The 16,225-nt window shown below is 45.8% G+C and overlaps 1 long non-coding RNA gene across 1 annotated transcript; it reads right to left on the reverse strand.

Annotated features, from left to right (window-relative positions):
- Nucleotides 1-398: 398 nt before the first annotated feature.
- Nucleotides 399-8,750, reverse strand: LOC142827243 (uncharacterized). Its single transcript, XR_012901843.2, has 2 exons — nucleotides 5,130-8,750; nucleotides 399-2,377 (listed from the first exon to the last, which is right to left on the reverse strand). It is a non-coding gene; the product is annotated as an uncharacterized LOC142827243 (long non-coding RNA).
- Between the last annotated feature and the right edge of the window lie 7,475 nt (nucleotides 8,751-16,225).

Raw genomic sequence — 16,225 nt, forward strand, 5'->3', positions numbered from 1 at the left:
AGAGGGGGTTGGAAGTAAGGGCTCTCAGCCAAAGGAGTGTGTGACGGGGCTAGGAGTGTGGGGTCTTGGCTGAGGGTGTGTGTGATGGGGTTGAGATACAGGGAAGGGGGAGGGCGCACGGATCCCAGCCCTCTATGAACGGGGAAGATGCACAGATCGCAGATCCCCAGCCTCTCTATGAAGGGGGAGGCTTTGCAGCTCCTGGCCCTCCCCATGAGGCAGGAGAGCACGTTGTGCCTCTCCCCCATGTGACGGGCGCACGCATGGCTCCTGTCCTCCCCCCAAGAGGGGGGAGGCCTCATGGATTCCAGCCCCCCAGTGCGGGGGGAGGATGTGTGGCTCCCACCCTCCCCACAAGGGGGAAGGCCTTGCGGCTCCCCTTCCCTGCCCCCCCATGAAGCAGGAAGGTGCGCAGCTCACAGCTTCCTCCTCCTCTCCCCTCATGGCTCTGACCCAACGGAGGACCAGGGAGGGAGGGAGGAGGCAAGGCAGCTGAGGGTGGAGGGAGGGGCAATGGAAAGCAGAGTGATGTGATGACGTAAGAACTTTTCTTGTGGGATGACAGAGTTTTGAGGGGGGGGGGCAAAAGCTGTGTTATCCAACACTTTACCAACCATAAACTTCTATTGATCGACATGTCTGATATCTCCCACTACAAATTTTTAATTTAGTAACAGGGACTAGTATCCTAGCTTATGCAATTGCACATTCTGCATTCTACTTTTAAGGAAAAAAGAGACAGAAGACAAGTAAACAACCTGAAATTGGGGATTTATTCCAAAAAGTAGTTTTCAGAGTCCTTGAGTAGAATCTGTTATGACCCTACCTCCTACATTTATAGTGAAAATTGATGTTGATAATAGTGACTCAGGGCACTGCAAAATCCTTAAGTGCCTTCTGAATCATAAGAAGTTTATGTTCATTATAGTTTTAGTGTTAAGTTGTATTTTTAGTGATCTGGGTGTATGCCATGTGCTCACCTTCATGATATGTAGTTTCATAATATAACGTACTATATAGGAAATTTTACCCATATGCACCTAAGAGGTTCAAGAAGCCAATCATTCTGTAGTGCAGTACTACTTCTGGATTGGTGAATACGTCTGTATTTTAATTCTTTGAAGATTGGTATTCTATTGGTAAGTATAACTCTTATTTAACTGAAATTTGATTAACTAGCACCCACCATTCCCTCAAGATGCCAAATAACAAAGCTTTCATTGTAAATATTTATGTAGTTAGATACTTAGATAAAATAGCTCTCGTACATTGGGAGGTTATGTCTGGTTCTTCCAGTTATTGTCTTTCATGCTGGGGGTGGATGGACACTCATGATATATCCATTGCCCCCCAGGAATCTGACAAGTGTAACATCTGTCTGGCATTGAAATGTAGAGCCAGTAAATCAAACTTCATCTCCTCATGATGGAAAGTTTGCTCGGCTTCTCACTTAGGTCAGTTCCACACACACACCCCCACACTTTCATCTCCAAGTAAATTTGCTGCCTCCTGAGCCACACTCCTTGAGAGCATCTAAAAGGAAGACATGCAACGATCGCCACACAAATTCTGCAGAATCTGCTTCCCAGAAATTGCTGCCTCTGATCATGTCAGCACCATCTGCTCTCCAAACTGGTACTTGTGAGGCCGCTGGTTCTTCAGATGCTGCAAGCACTGCTAACCCAAAAGATGGCAAAGTCTCTGCCTTGGAGAAACCAGTGCAGTCAGAGGACCAAGGAGGCAAGAAAAGCTCTTCCTCTGCTCACTCAATACTGAAGAAGCCTGCAGAGCTAGACCACCCTGCATGAGTGTCTGCTCTCTCAGCCATTATTACTTTGGTCCAGGCCAGGGATTTAGTATGACAACATACTTGGTATTGCAGTTTTCCCTGAGACCTAGGTGTATCTAAGATACCCGACTCACCACTGTTAGACTCCAACATTTTTTCAGTACTGAGGACATTGATATCTCTGGGAATTCATCTTATACCAGCAGTTTCACTTCACATATCTCTTGGTGCTCCAATGTGTCACAGTGGATTGGAGGGAGAAAATTTAGATGAAGACTTTGCTTGGGTCTACTAAATATTGGTACAGGACTTTGCTCCTCATCCCTATAAAGGAGTCTTCACAAGTCTTTGAAGAAACTATCACCTCTTATGACACCTTTGGTGTCAGCCAGCATGTATGAGTAGCTATTGTTGTGTCCTCCCATGCTTTCTGCACCACCTCTGTGATCATGCTAGGCCCTATGGAGATCCTACGACCAGAAATTCTCTAGAGCTTCAAGCACCACTCATCTTGAAGGTAGACGGCCTTCATCACGCTTCCTCTTTAGGAGGCCCAATCCATATGATGAAACTTTGAGGAACAAGAACCTGAGGAACAAGAACCCAGAGTTGGTGAATACATCTCTCTTCTGCTCAACATCTCTTCTTCATCTCCATATAAAACAATTATGCCCTCTCCTCTATTCTTAGTGGATTATTTTCCACTGTCATTGAGGCCCTTCTGATCCCTGTGAAGGTTAGTTAGCACGCCCTAGCTACAATTCCACCTACATGCAAGAGAACAGATACAAATTATGTTCCAGTGAAAGATTCAGAGTTTCTATTCTCTTATCCCTCTCCTAGTTCTTTGGTAGTCTGTGCAGTTAATGAATATGAAAAGCATGCTAAATCTATGCCCCATGAAAAAGATCAAAAGTATCTAGCCCTAACAAGCAGAAACTCTTATTTTCTTTGCAATTCAGAATTGCTAACTATCAATGTGAATGGTGAAACACAATCATAAAAATTACACCAAACTGAATTATTTGTGGAGCAACTATTGGCTGAGCACAGACAGCAATTCTAGGCAATTATTGTGGAAGGCCATCTGTTCACCAAAGTATTGCTGAAAGCCTCCTGCAATGCTGCTGATACTCCTGCCCATTCAGTCACTACAGCAGCAGTTATGAGAAGGACATCCTGGCTTCAGTTTTGGGGATTTCCTAAGAAGGTATAAAATACAGTTGAGCTTTCGATTGTTCTAAACTGTTTGCTGACAGTACAGACAAATTTGTATACATGTTAAAGGGCCACAGGACTATTTTTTGTTGTCTAGAGATCTATACATCTGCCCATAAGAAAAGTTTTAGCAAATCCCAGGTAGCTCATAGATCCTGTCCCACCCAATTCCCAAGCACCCAGAGATTGTATAAATCACAACACATAAGACAGAGATTCCAGAGATGGAAACCAACCCCCTTCTGCATCCCTCTCCAAGAACCCCTCTTATAAAAGCTTGTTTTGTCAAGAAATAGACTCTTCTGCAAGTAGGTGCTATAGAATCAGTTCCCATGCAGCATAGAGGAAAAGGGATTTATTCCAGGTACTTCAATGTTTCCCAAAAGAATAAAGACCCATCCTAGATTTGAGGCTACTCAACACATGTGAAAGCACTAAGGGTGTGTCTAGACTACATGGCTCCATCAACGGAGCCATGCAAACTAATTTACCCGACATAGTCAATGAAGCAGATTTAAATAATCCCTGCTTCATTAAAATAAAAATGGCCACCATGCGGTGCTGACAATCAGCTGATCTAGCACAGCGCGGCAGTCTAGACACGGATTGGTCGACAAGGGAAGCCTTTGTCGACCGCTCCCTTATGCCTCGTGAAATCCCCGCTTCATTGACTATGGCAGGTAAACTAGTTTGCATGTAGTCTAGACATACCCTAACAGTCAAAATAACCCTAACAGTCAAAATAGTAACACTATCTATCGCTGGCTCCAGGGAGTTGGTTGTCCTCAACCTTCAAGATGCATATTTTCACACTATGATACAGAGTGATCCCCTCTGACCTATCATCTGCCTCAATGGTCTTTTTAAAGATCATGATCGCCACAGCAATGAACAAGAATCATGTCAAGTTCTGCTCCAGAAGTAGGCACCCTCAGGGATACCTTTTAACTTCATCGGTCATTAGGTCTACTCTAGGCATTCCCTACATCTTCTCTAATATCTAACGTTCAACTAGAAATAAAACAGGACAAAGCCAGAGTCCTTCTAATAGTTCTGACCTGGCCCAAACAAGCATGGTTTCCTTACTTGATATAGTGGACTGTTTACTCACCAATTACTCTTCAGGCTGCTTCTCATCTGTTCTCCCAGGAAGGGAGTAAGTATCTGTGGTTCTTTGAAATGAATGTGCACATAGATGCTCCATGACTCACCTTACTTCTCCTATCCTTCTTAGATCTCTGCTGCAAAGCTTCTTGGTAGAGAGAAAATGGAGGGCAGTTTGCCTACACGGTAATATACAACCACCACCAGGGGGCATGACACTGAGCATATGCATGGGCTGAGAGGACACTGCTATGAGAAATCTCTGGCTAAAGATACAGGGGCCACAAGCACATCCCAAATGTATTTACCATTGAGGAGCACATCTCAGAGAACTATTGCACAGGGTGAGTAGCATCCTCTTTTGCTCATTTCTTATTTCTGTTTTGGATACTAACATTCCAAGTACTGATCTGTAAAGGTACTTCCCTAGCTTTTACTTAAGCATTAGAACAAATGCATCTTGATTTTGACAATTTCCAGTCTGATAGTGCCAAATATTCTCTTCAGCAAATACAAGAGGGTATGTGACACTTAGCATAGTTGAACAACCTTGTAGAATAAGCCTATTTAGGCTATATCCCTCTTACAATATTTATGCTTATTACACACTATTTTATATATATATATATATATATATATATATAGTGGCAAAGCATTGGCTATGCCCATAGGTCCTGCTCTTCTGGTGGAATAGCATTTAGCCTCAGAGGCTTGCTGTGTCCCACCACACGGCTTCTTTCTTTTTACTAGAGACAAGGTTCCCAGCCTATTGAGCTATACTCATCACAAGTTAGTCCATATTATGGGGGGTGACACCCCTTTGTAGTCCTAGTTTTCCTTTTCAGGGACAGACTCTGTAGTGGTGTAGGAAGGGATTGGGGGGAACCCAGACCCACCCACTACTCCAAGTTCTGGCCCAGGGACCCTAAGGCAGCAGCAGCAACAGATAGATGAGGAGCAGAACAAACCCTAGCAGCTACTTCCGTGGGCCACTTCCCCAAACAATTCCTCACAGTACCTTAACTCCAATACCTGCTTTTCCAACACAGTCCTGTCTTGTAGCTCTCACCCAAACTCCTTTTACTCTCAGCACTTTGGCTCCTTCCCTCCTCTTCCTCCTCATGTGCCCTTTTAAACCAGTCTCAACTGGTTCTTGATTGGCCCCAGTTGGTCTAATTAGTGTGACTCCCTTTGCTCTGGAGAACTCCTAATTAACTCCAGGTGTTCTAACTGGCCTGATTGTCCAGACTGCTTCTGGAAAGTTCCTGATGGTTCTAGGCCAGCCCCTGCCAGTTTACCCAGGAAACAGGGACCTACATAGTCTAAGGTTCACATACTTTCCTTCTAGCACTCTTTTGTAACCCTCTGACTTGACTCCGTCACATATTCCACTCCCCTCCCCCTTGCTCAACTCCCTGGAGTTGGGCAACTTGGGTCATCATGCAACATTCTCATGACAGACCATCTTCATTGCAATGGCGGCTTCCCAGTATTGTATGGTGAATTGGAAGGGCTGTAGGGACAGAAACCATCCAGTCACCCTCACGTTTTTCTCCTTGTTCCCTTGTCTCCACTGAAGGGGTGCATGGTCAGTCACAAGGGTAAATTGTCAGCCCAGTAGGTAGTACTGGAGTGTCTCCATAGCCCATTTCATGGCTAGGCATTCCCTCTCAACCACTGCATATTTCTGCCCTTTCAGTAGGCGTTTGCTACTGAGGTAGAGACTTAGGTGTTCATCTCCCGACCATCTGTGATAGGACGGCTCCCAAGCCTTTCTCAAATACATCCATCTGTAGGATGAACTCTCTATGAAAGTCTGGAGCTATCAGTACAGGATTACCACCGAAGGCTGTTCATAGATCTGTGAATGCTTTCTCTGCCGTATTGCTCTACTTCACCATCTCAGGACCTCGGGCTTTTATCAGGTCTGTCGGGGACTTGCTCTGGTGGTGAAATGGGGGATGAATTGTCGGTAGTGTCCACCACTCCCAGGAATGCTTGGACTTGCTTTCTCCAGTTTCCATATATATAGGTCTATATAGATATATATATAGTGGCAGGGCATTGCCCTGCACTGGCCCTTTAAGGGGCTGAGACCTGGAGTCAAGGGAAGCCCAGTTGAGGAGGGCTCAGCTGGAGACTATAAGAGCAGCTCCTGGGAGGAGGCGAGAGACCTGCCTTCCTGCCTGCAATGAGAGAGGTTTCAGCCTAGCAAACCCAGGCTACCCCACCTGAGGCCCAGGGCTGCAAGGAGGCAGTCATGGAGGGTGGGGATTGCATGAAGGCAGCCCTAAAAGGCCAGGCTGCAAGGAGGCAGCTGCAGTAGGCTGGGGGGAGTTTGAGCCAGGGAAGCCCCAGGCCATAAGACCACAGGACAGGAGGCAGCCAGGCAGGCAGAGGCATGCCTTTGGCCAGGGAGGAATGTCTGGGAGAGACTACAGTCTGCCCGAAAACAGGGCTAGAGAGGGACTTGTAGTGGGCCACTGAGGCCTGGAGGATGCTGAGGAACTGTGTGTTCCAGGAGGGAGCTGGGTGTTCCCAGGAAGAACTATGGGTCCTAGGAAGTAGAGGGGACCCTGGAAGGAGGACTGAAGGAAGAACAATGACTCACCCCCCGGAAGGGAGTGCAGACCAAGATCAGAGTGGTCACTGCCGGAGGGCAGTGCCCTGAATAGAACACCTCACCCAAAGGGGGCACGTCCGTGTCAGAGCGGCCAGCTACCCTGAGGGAAGAAGCTGTGTGGAAAGAGGGTGAACCTGCTACAATATCTACCTATCTACTGGAGGTCTATTGTTTGATAGATAGACAGATAGACAGATAAAGGGGAAAGGTTACCTATGACCAGACAGCTCCCTAGTGACTTCAAATATACCAAAAATCTATTCTAACAAAGGAAAGTATGAAGAATAAGCTTTGGAGCTGCAAATCTCTGCCTACCTTTTGCCAGATAGCTACAGTTTTTACCTAAAGAGCAAAAATGGATGGTGGAGACTGCTGTCAGAAGCTAATATGTCTTCATTGTGCCAAATTTCACAAATCTGCATGGCAGATCTGATAGAAATATGTGGTCTTTAGTGTGACTTCAGTGATTAAATACCTGTTTCACTTGATCTCACCCTCTTAGGTCAATGTCTCCTGCAGCCTCAGTTGGCATGCTGTTACAGGTAGCTTCTCAGAGGAAGAATAAATCGTTCTGAGCTGTGACAAGACAACATCATAATTAAGAAGAATGTGCAAATGTGCTCTTGCCTCTAAAAGGAGGGTCGACACGTGTTTTAAAAGATTGCTGCACTTCAAAATTAATTCCATTCAGACAAGTCCTGCTGTCTGTTCCCAGAGGAAACTCCCATTGTTCCATTGACAGTTTAGGCTGAACTGAGTGATCTAATCACCTACATAAAAAGCTGTGGCAATAATCCTGGCTGGGAATGAAGTGTAGGGTGGGAAAGTACTGACTCATCTGTGTTATCATGATCTTCCCTGGATGTTGCAGATGCCTATGGACTTGGAGATCAGGTTCCTCAATCTTTGAGGAGTTGGAAATGGAGAACAAACATCAGCATCATTCTCCCATGCGAAAGTGGTGTACAGGCAAGTGCATTTGTATTAACCAATGCTGCATACCTGTATGCTCTCTCAGAGGAGAGTTTGTTACAGTACCAGATCAGTGTTAGCACATCCTACCTGATAGTGCAGATGCAGAAGGATCCCTGGAAGTAACAGAGAAGGAGAAAAAGCTAGAGGTTGCCTTTTCCTGTGGATCCCCCTGCCTTTCTTGCAGTAGGAGGCTGCACCTCTGCTCACATACAGGAAGCAGAACCCACAGAAAGTGCATAACTACTCCTGACCTTGCAGAATTATATTTTAGGAATTTTACAATGGTCACTCTGCTTGCAACTGCTGAATTCCTCGTGTCATTTTTCCTTGTTGTTACAATGCATTGTTGGATTAGCCCATGGCTTAAAGCTCACTTTGTTATATTTTTCTTTTTTTAATTATGTTTATTAATGTTTTAGCAGATTTGTATAAACTACCAATACCTGCCTACAGACTGTAGCTAACAGATGGAGAAAAAAATAATTTTAGTGCAAAATAATTTGCTTTCATAGTCATGAGCCACTGTTGGTCATAAAAAGTGTGATAAGACATGCGTGACAATGGAAAATACCCAGTGAAGAAACAAATGGCATATATTCTTAACATACCAAATTATTCTCAAATGGGAATTCACATGTTTATTTATTGGAAAATATTTAACTGTTTGATTACTTTAATAAGAACACCTAAATTCATTTTACCCACCCAATTCTATTTTTGCCTCCGTTGTTATTCTCTTTTAAACTGTCATAGATGACAAGCATCTCCTTTCTTCACCATCATCCTTGCCTCCTAATCCTAATCCACGATCCACTACGGATCCTTCTGCGATGTGGAGCCAGGAGAAGCCAGAGCTGGGTTCAATATCTAGGAGTTCCTCACCATCCATCCAACACAGAACCGTCTTGACCTCCCTCCCAGTAATCTGAGAAATCCACACGCCACCCTGGGTGCCTCTGAGATGCAGTGATTCCCCACTTGCAAGCATAGAGTCTGAGAGTAGAAAATAAATTTTGAATAAAAGGGAGGGAAGTAACTTTTGGGAAAATACCACAAACAGAGTTTATAAACAAAAACCATGAGTAAAATCCCACCCCAAGTAGGTTGGGCAGTGTCCTTTTCCTCTTAGGGTTCTTAAATCCAACTAACTAAATGACCCCTTCACATTCCCAGCTTCTCTCTGTTGCTCTTGGTCACAACAGACCTAGAATTCAGAAGTATATTTGCAAAGTTCACCTTCCATCCTGAGTTGGAGGAGTTCGCTGGTCACTTGCTATCTACCTGCTCATAGGTAGTTCGAAAACACCAGCCTGGTCCCCAAACACCGCCTTGCTGGCTGCTCATTGTGCTGCTGCCACCCATCACATCGGTACCCGTCTCCATCAGCTGCCCCACTGGCCAATCATTCACTGCTCCCACTTGCTTGTGGTGGATTTGGCTCTGGGTGAAAACCCAGTGGTTTCAGCTCTTGGTGATTTCAGCTTTTGGCCCAAAACACAATCCAGCCATAAGAAATGTCAGCATTGACTGGAATAAATGTACAGTAACAAAAGTGACTCATTTTGGAAGCTATTTTAGCCTTATCATTGAGACAGTGGGGAGAAACACTATGAACCCATCTTATAGCTAACACCTGGAGGCCATGTAGCCTGCTGATCAGAGTCCTGCCCTCCCCTCTTATCCTTGCAGAGCTCTGGCAGTGGAGCCCTTGTCCATCCAAGGTCCTTTACATTGAAAGTGTGTCTCTTCTTTTGTAATGGATTAAGCGCAGTCTGTCTTTTCTGCATTCTTACAATAGTTGCAAGCATTGGTGATCATATTTCACAATTCCTGCTTTTATTAACATAATTTGTCACCCCGCCCCCACAACAGCCACATTGATTACAACAGGCAAAATGCCACTACATCCGTTGAATTTCTAGTAAATATAAGTAAACAGGAGCAATCTGTATTTACATGTTCAGGCCCAGAGTCTCATTCTTTGAACTGAGAGTGTTTCCTTCTCTTGAGCCATATTAAGCACAGATTTTCTTATTTTTTTTCTATTCTCACATTTAATACAGACATTGCAATTTGTATTAACACAATGAATGACCCAATACTAGCCAAGTTGATTCCAATGAGCAAAATGCTGCTCCATCAACTAAATATTTAACAAATCTAAGCAAAGCCGGAGCAAGCTATATTTACATAACTACTCCCAGGGTCTCTTACCACTTTCAGAGAGCTGTAAGGGACATGGTCCTTCAGATCCTGCTTACATAGGTTAGCAAAGAAACCTTCCCTAGATGATCAAAACCTTCCTTGCCAGGAAGTTGAAGAAGGAGCCTGCACATTTTAAAGCACAATATATCTTTTTAGCAAACATTTTAGCACTTTATCTGAATTCTCAGATGTCAACAGAAGCAAGATGATTAAAAGAGTGACAAACTGCTGCCATCTGCAGTTCAAAGTTAGGAATTTTTCAGTTCCAGAGGGTGTGTCTGCACTCGCACATATAACTATGTGCAGTTGCACTGGTGTGCCATAACTCCCCTATTGTCCACTCCAGAGGCACAATCCTGAAGGAGAGCTTAGTGGAGGAAAGCTAGAATACCTCAGGAGTGTGGAGGTGTGCACACCTCTGCTTTGGAATGCCCCTGTACCCATTTTATGGTGTAGTATGGACAGGGACAAGGGGCACATAGAAGGCCATATGTATCAATAGTCCTCCAGGGCCAGTCCCAAAATGCGCTGATCCCCTTTGAGCCTGACCTTTACCCAAAGGTATAAAGGTCCTGACCTGAATGTTGCTATTAGTAGTAGCAATCTATGTTGTATACGTCAGAACAGTTTTCAGCTGATCTGACTCTGTCTCAGTGCCTGTAAGCACACAAAGACCCTGTGACTCTTGTACTGAAGAGTGAAGGTCTCCAATAATTGCTCTGGAAGGGGACTTAGCACATGTCAATGCTTTGAGCTGGACAGAGTGTAAGGATCTGGAAACTAGAACCTGGGTCTGCAGAGTTGGGGCAGTTGATGCTCCTACCGTATCAACAAAAGGGTCTCAGCCAGGGTGCACTGTAGAGAGCAGGCGTCACACAAGTATGGCCCAAGAGATGTAATGTGATGAAACCTGTGTCCCTGGGATTGGCCAACCTCTCTATTTAATCCTAGCGGTTGTCCAGGAAGTTGTTTGGGCAACTACATAGATTTCAACTGGCTGCAATGCCAGTCTTGTTTGATCTCCTGATCTCCAGCCTCCAACTCCAGGCTGATTCTGTCACTGATTCTGATCCTGATCTCTGATCTCCAGCCTTAGCCTGACTCTGATCCAGACGTTTGTGTATGGGACATGGCTCTTGCAATTCCTCCAACTGCTGCTCAGCCACTACTGTCCCTCGTGTGCAGACATCAGCCTGGTTGTGACTGCTAGGCCAGACCACCTCCGACCAGGTTACTTACACTAGATACTCTCCAGAATAGCATGTACAGACTCTGAACCCCTCTTCAATCTGGCTGGCCTCATTCTACAATGGAATATTGACTGGAGAAGAGCAAGGAGGCACCAGTGGCAGGGGAGCATATGATTCTGCACATGTACTTGACAAAGCCAGTTAAGGAGGTCCAGCCTCAGGAGTCTGAGGACTCAGCCACTGCAGGAACCAGAACTCGAGATGGGGCAATCTCCCCATCAGCATCCTCTCTTGCCACAGTGTTACATGACACAGCTGCCCATCACCATCACGCTCCCCTACCACTCTACCACAGTATGGTCTGGTCCAGGAGCAACACAGGGCTGAAAATCAATGATTTTATTGAAATCCCATGAATGGTGTATTTAGTAGAGCCTATAACAGCTTGTTAATGAACAGTCCCTTTGACCCTGTATCTGTGCAGTTCTCAGCCAGCCCTGAAAGCAATAGCTCCTGGGCCATGCAAAACAGGGAAGAAATGGAAGGGGGAAAGAAGATAGTTTTGAAAGGGTCTGGGGGAAGGCACTTTGTGCAAACACCCAACACCACTCCTCTTCCACTCCCGACTTTCCTTCCCTTTACAAAGGAGAACCATGCATAATAGGGGTAGAGGTGCCTGGTGGCTAGTCTGCGGTCCTATTAGGTCTGGGAAAGGAAAGAAAATGGAGAAAAGTTTCTCTGAGGAAAGTCAAAGCAGTTCATTCCCTGTGACCCTGATGTAAGGGTCTAAATGGATTGAATGAATTCTCCCATGAGAATTGAATATAGTCATTTTTCTTTTCCACTCTGGGACTTGGAAAACTGCATTTGGTGCATGCTGCTTGTGCAATACAACATCCTCTGAAGGCCTTGGCAATGGAGTCCTCCAAAGCATCCAGGAGGGGAATCATAAGCTCGGACCTATCCCTGTAGCTCAGCCTGTTTTGAGCCCCCAAATCTCATGCAGGAGATGCCCCCATTTGTTCTTCTGCACAACATTTCCAGACATTCCTGTCTTGTCACTCTTCCTCTCCTCCTCTGGCTGAAAAGACCCGTTAAAAGGCATTAATGTTTTCCCACTTTATGAGGTATTTTGACTTTTTGGAGGGAGTTCATTTGTTTCAGGTACAAATTTTAGCTCTATATTCAATGTAAATATGTAAATGACGGTTAGTGTTCACTTCATTTGTGTGTGCATCTTGCCTACCAAATATGATCAACATAATATTTTCCACACATTATGAATGGGTCAGTAGGATTCACAGTACATGACTATAATTTCTGTAATGTGTGGCGCCAAAGAATTATAATGATTTCTGTCCTTCCCACACCCCTTCATTTTCCCACAAATTTCCTAATGTAACAAAAAAGAAAAGAGTTCAGTGCAGTGAAGTTGTACATAATTGGTGCTGTACAAAGCACCAGAAAGAAAAACAAAAGATAGATTAAATGAAATGCTTTAGGGCTTTTTAAACAACTAATATCATTGACAATACAGACAAAGTGTTGATATTTGACACTGACCAGTGCATATACAAGCCCTCCTCTACCATTCCATGCCAACAATCCCCACTGGAAATCATAGGTGTCATCATAAATAGCACCTGATAAATGTTCCAAGCACTGTGGAATGGATATTTGACTTTCCTCCAAAAATTTTACAGACCTTTGAAAGAACTTTAACAAGGCTTAAGTGCTCTCCATAAAGCACCCTGAAAACAGCAGTTAACATTTAACAAAAATGCTGTTTAAGGATGCCCTTAAACTACCTTAAAACTTCCCTTAGCACAAAATCATTGCCAAAGATATTTACTTCCCCCAACTGTCTGCTTTCAGTTAGTATATTATCATCTTCAGGTGATCAAAACTTACTGAGGTGTCTTACAACGAATATGGAAATGGCTCATTGAGCTTTTCCAGAAGCACCATAATGTCACAATAGTGTCTCTCAACACAGTCCTAAGTCATCTTCTGGCTTTGTGGGAAGGAGCAAGAAAAATTAGTTTTTGATGTGTGAAAGGATGTGGAATTAATTTATTTGTCACATTTAATCTACTTTCCATATAGCAATATAACATTTCTGATATGCACAGTTTACATCAACAACCATGGAAAATTCCCACGTTGCATCTAAAATGGGGGTTTCAAGTTGAGAGGCATTGTAGGACTACATATTTTCAGTACCTGATAGCACATGTGTTTAGACAATTGAGCAAAACATTGCAGACATTTTGCAGACTCTCATCTAAATGAATGCTGTGGAGGATGGACCAGTACGAACGTCACAGCTGCAGCATATACTGACTTCAAGCCACTGAATTATATGCATTTCCCTGATTTAGGGCAACACCAAGGAGCCAAGAGACTGTTCAGTTTTTGCTGCTTTATGACCACTACATTTCCACAGCTACTGAGTAGCCCCGTCTGCAATACAGCATCTCTAGTGAAGTGAAACTCTTCAAGAATGGAGCCAGATTGGAGTTCCTGAGCTTCTAGAAAAGTTCCATCTAAACATTTTTTATTTTTACAAAAACAGGAGGGGAGGGGAGAAAATCATAAACAAATTCACAAATCATTTTTTTTACTCTGATTTTCATCCTTCCAGTGCATACACACTGCAGGTCATGCTGAGTGAGTATTCCAAGGACTACAGTGTTTTCCTGACAAGCTCAGTCATGTCCCATCCCACTTTAGCTGGCTTTGGGGGGGTGGGGCGGAGGAGGAACACAACAAGAAATAATGGCTGCTTTCAGGAACAAGATCGTGCCCTTTCCTTGCACAGTGTGGGTATGTCTACACTACAGAGTTTTGTCAGAAAAACAGCTATTTTTCCAACAAAACTTGCGGAACATCCACACAGCAATTGTGTTCTTCCTAAAGTAAATTGAAAGAACAGAGGGGTTTTTCCAACATTGGAAATCCTCTTTCTGTGAGGAAAAATCCTTTTTCCTGAAGAGTTCTTTTGGAAAAAAGTGTGTGTGGACAGGGAGGAGGGATTCTTTCGGAAGAAGAGGCCTCTAGGAAATAGCACAGGTGCCCTAGTGGTCACTCCATCCAAAGTAATCAGGACTCTATAGTTCGCAGGCACCCTGGACAAGCCTTGTGGCAGGGAGCCGGCCATAGAGCAGCACCCTGACTGCGCAGCACCCTGACCTGTGGCCCAGCCTCAAGCCCCCCGCGATATCCTTGGCCCTCGCAGGGAGTAGCACCAGGGGTCCCAGAACCCACCCAGGGGGACCAAGAGGTGGGCACCCTCCTGGTCCGGACCAGAGATCCTGTCCTTCCTCAAGCCGTGGGATGAGGAGGAGATGTTGCAGGATCTCTGGGCTAAGCGCCGCAATGCTAATTATCTTTGAGTGCATGGCCGAGTCCCTGGTGGAGCGCAAACACCCACCCCGGACCTTGAAACAGGTCCAGAGTAAGATTCAGGAGCTGTGCCAGGGATATGTCCGGGCCAGAGAGTGCAGCTCATGCTCAGAGGCAGGACCCCACACCTGCCCCCATTAACAAGAGCTGCATCAGACCCTGGGGGTGTGGAAACATCTTCCCCACCCATTCTCATGGACTCCAGCCTGGAGACCGTGTCATTGCCCAGCCAGAGGTCTTGGCAGAGGAAGAGCAGGAGGACCAGGGCCAGGCAGAGGAGGAGATGGAGACTGTAACCCTCTTCCTGGAGCCAGTGCCTGTGAGCCAGGATGTCTCCCAGGCCACCTTGGACATTGGGCATCATGTGCTCTGCCCGACCACCCAACAAAAATGTCCGTGAAGTGTCCATGGTGGTTGACCAGTGCCTGAAGCACCATAGAAAAATAGCCCTTATGATTAATGTATTGGGCCACTCAATGGTCCTGTGTGTGGATCGGGATGTGGGTCCCATCAGTCGCTCCTCTGCTGTTCGGGAACCCCAGGGCAGTGAATGTGGCCACAATTGGGTCCAAGTCTCCCAGGCAGATGACCCTCCACAGCAGGATCGAGCTGATGGTCCTCACCACCTGCAGAAGAAGACAAAGAAACACACAAAACAGAGAATGAGCAAGGGAGTGCCGAAGAGCCTGAGTCCTTGGGAAGTGCCAGATCCTCTCTCCTCCCTTTCCCTCCCCTCCCTCAAACAACCCAGAAGCCATATGAGACTACCCCCCCCCCCCAGCAGCAGGGTTGTATGAGGGTGGGAAGGCACAACCCCCTGGGGATGGAGCTTCCCTCCCACCCCAACTCCACCCCCCACAGCCCGCAAAGCCCCTTTCCCGAGGGTCCCCCTTTAACAGCACTCCCCCCGTGCAGAGACTGCACCCTGGGTATGTCTACACTACAGCGCTAATTCGAACTAACTTAGTTCGAATTAGTTAATTCGAACTAAGCTAATTCGAACTAACGCGTCTAGAACTAAAAACTAATTCAAATTAGCATTTTGCTAATTCGAACTAGCGCGTCCACATTAAGTGGACCCTAAAGCGGGGTTAAGGATGGCCAGAAGCAGTGCCGGCAGGGCATCAGAGGAGGACTTAGAGCGTGGAGATGCTGTCTCAGGCTAGCCGAGGGCTGTGCTTAAAGGGTCCCGACCCCCACCCCAGACAGACAGTTCTCAGGGGTGCCCCGCTTGAAAAGCAGTCCTGGCTTGGAGTGCCCTGAGTGACCACACTGGGCACATCACAGCACTCGGCCATCAGCCCGGCTGCACTTGCCGCAGGCTGCCATCTAGGGAGAGGAGGCAATTGGGGGGCTGCAGGAGAGCTTCCACCCCCAGAAGCCCACAGAGCCAGCCCAGTCCTCCCCATCGGGGGCTTGTGCCCCATTCCTCCCTCACCTACTTCCACTTACCCTTCCCTAGCCCCTCTTCTTGATGTACAAAATAAAGAAAACGTGTCTTCCAAAATGGAATCTGTCTTTATTTCTACAAAACTGGGGGAGACTGGGAAAAGGAGGTGGAAGAGGGGAAGAGAGAGGCTGGGAAAGGGGAGGGCAACAAAAATGATCAGGGGTTGGGAACAGGTTCCATATGAAGAGAGGCTAAAGAGACTGGGACTTTTCAGCTTAGAAAAGAGGAGACGGAGGAGGGACAGGATAGAGATCTCTAAAAGCAGG

This window comes from Pelodiscus sinensis, chromosome 2, assembly GCF_052426305.1.
Source record: "Pelodiscus sinensis isolate ZL-2025 chromosome 2, ASM5242630v1, whole genome shotgun sequence".
Lineage (NCBI taxonomy): Eukaryota > Metazoa > Chordata > Testudines > Trionychidae > Pelodiscus > Pelodiscus sinensis.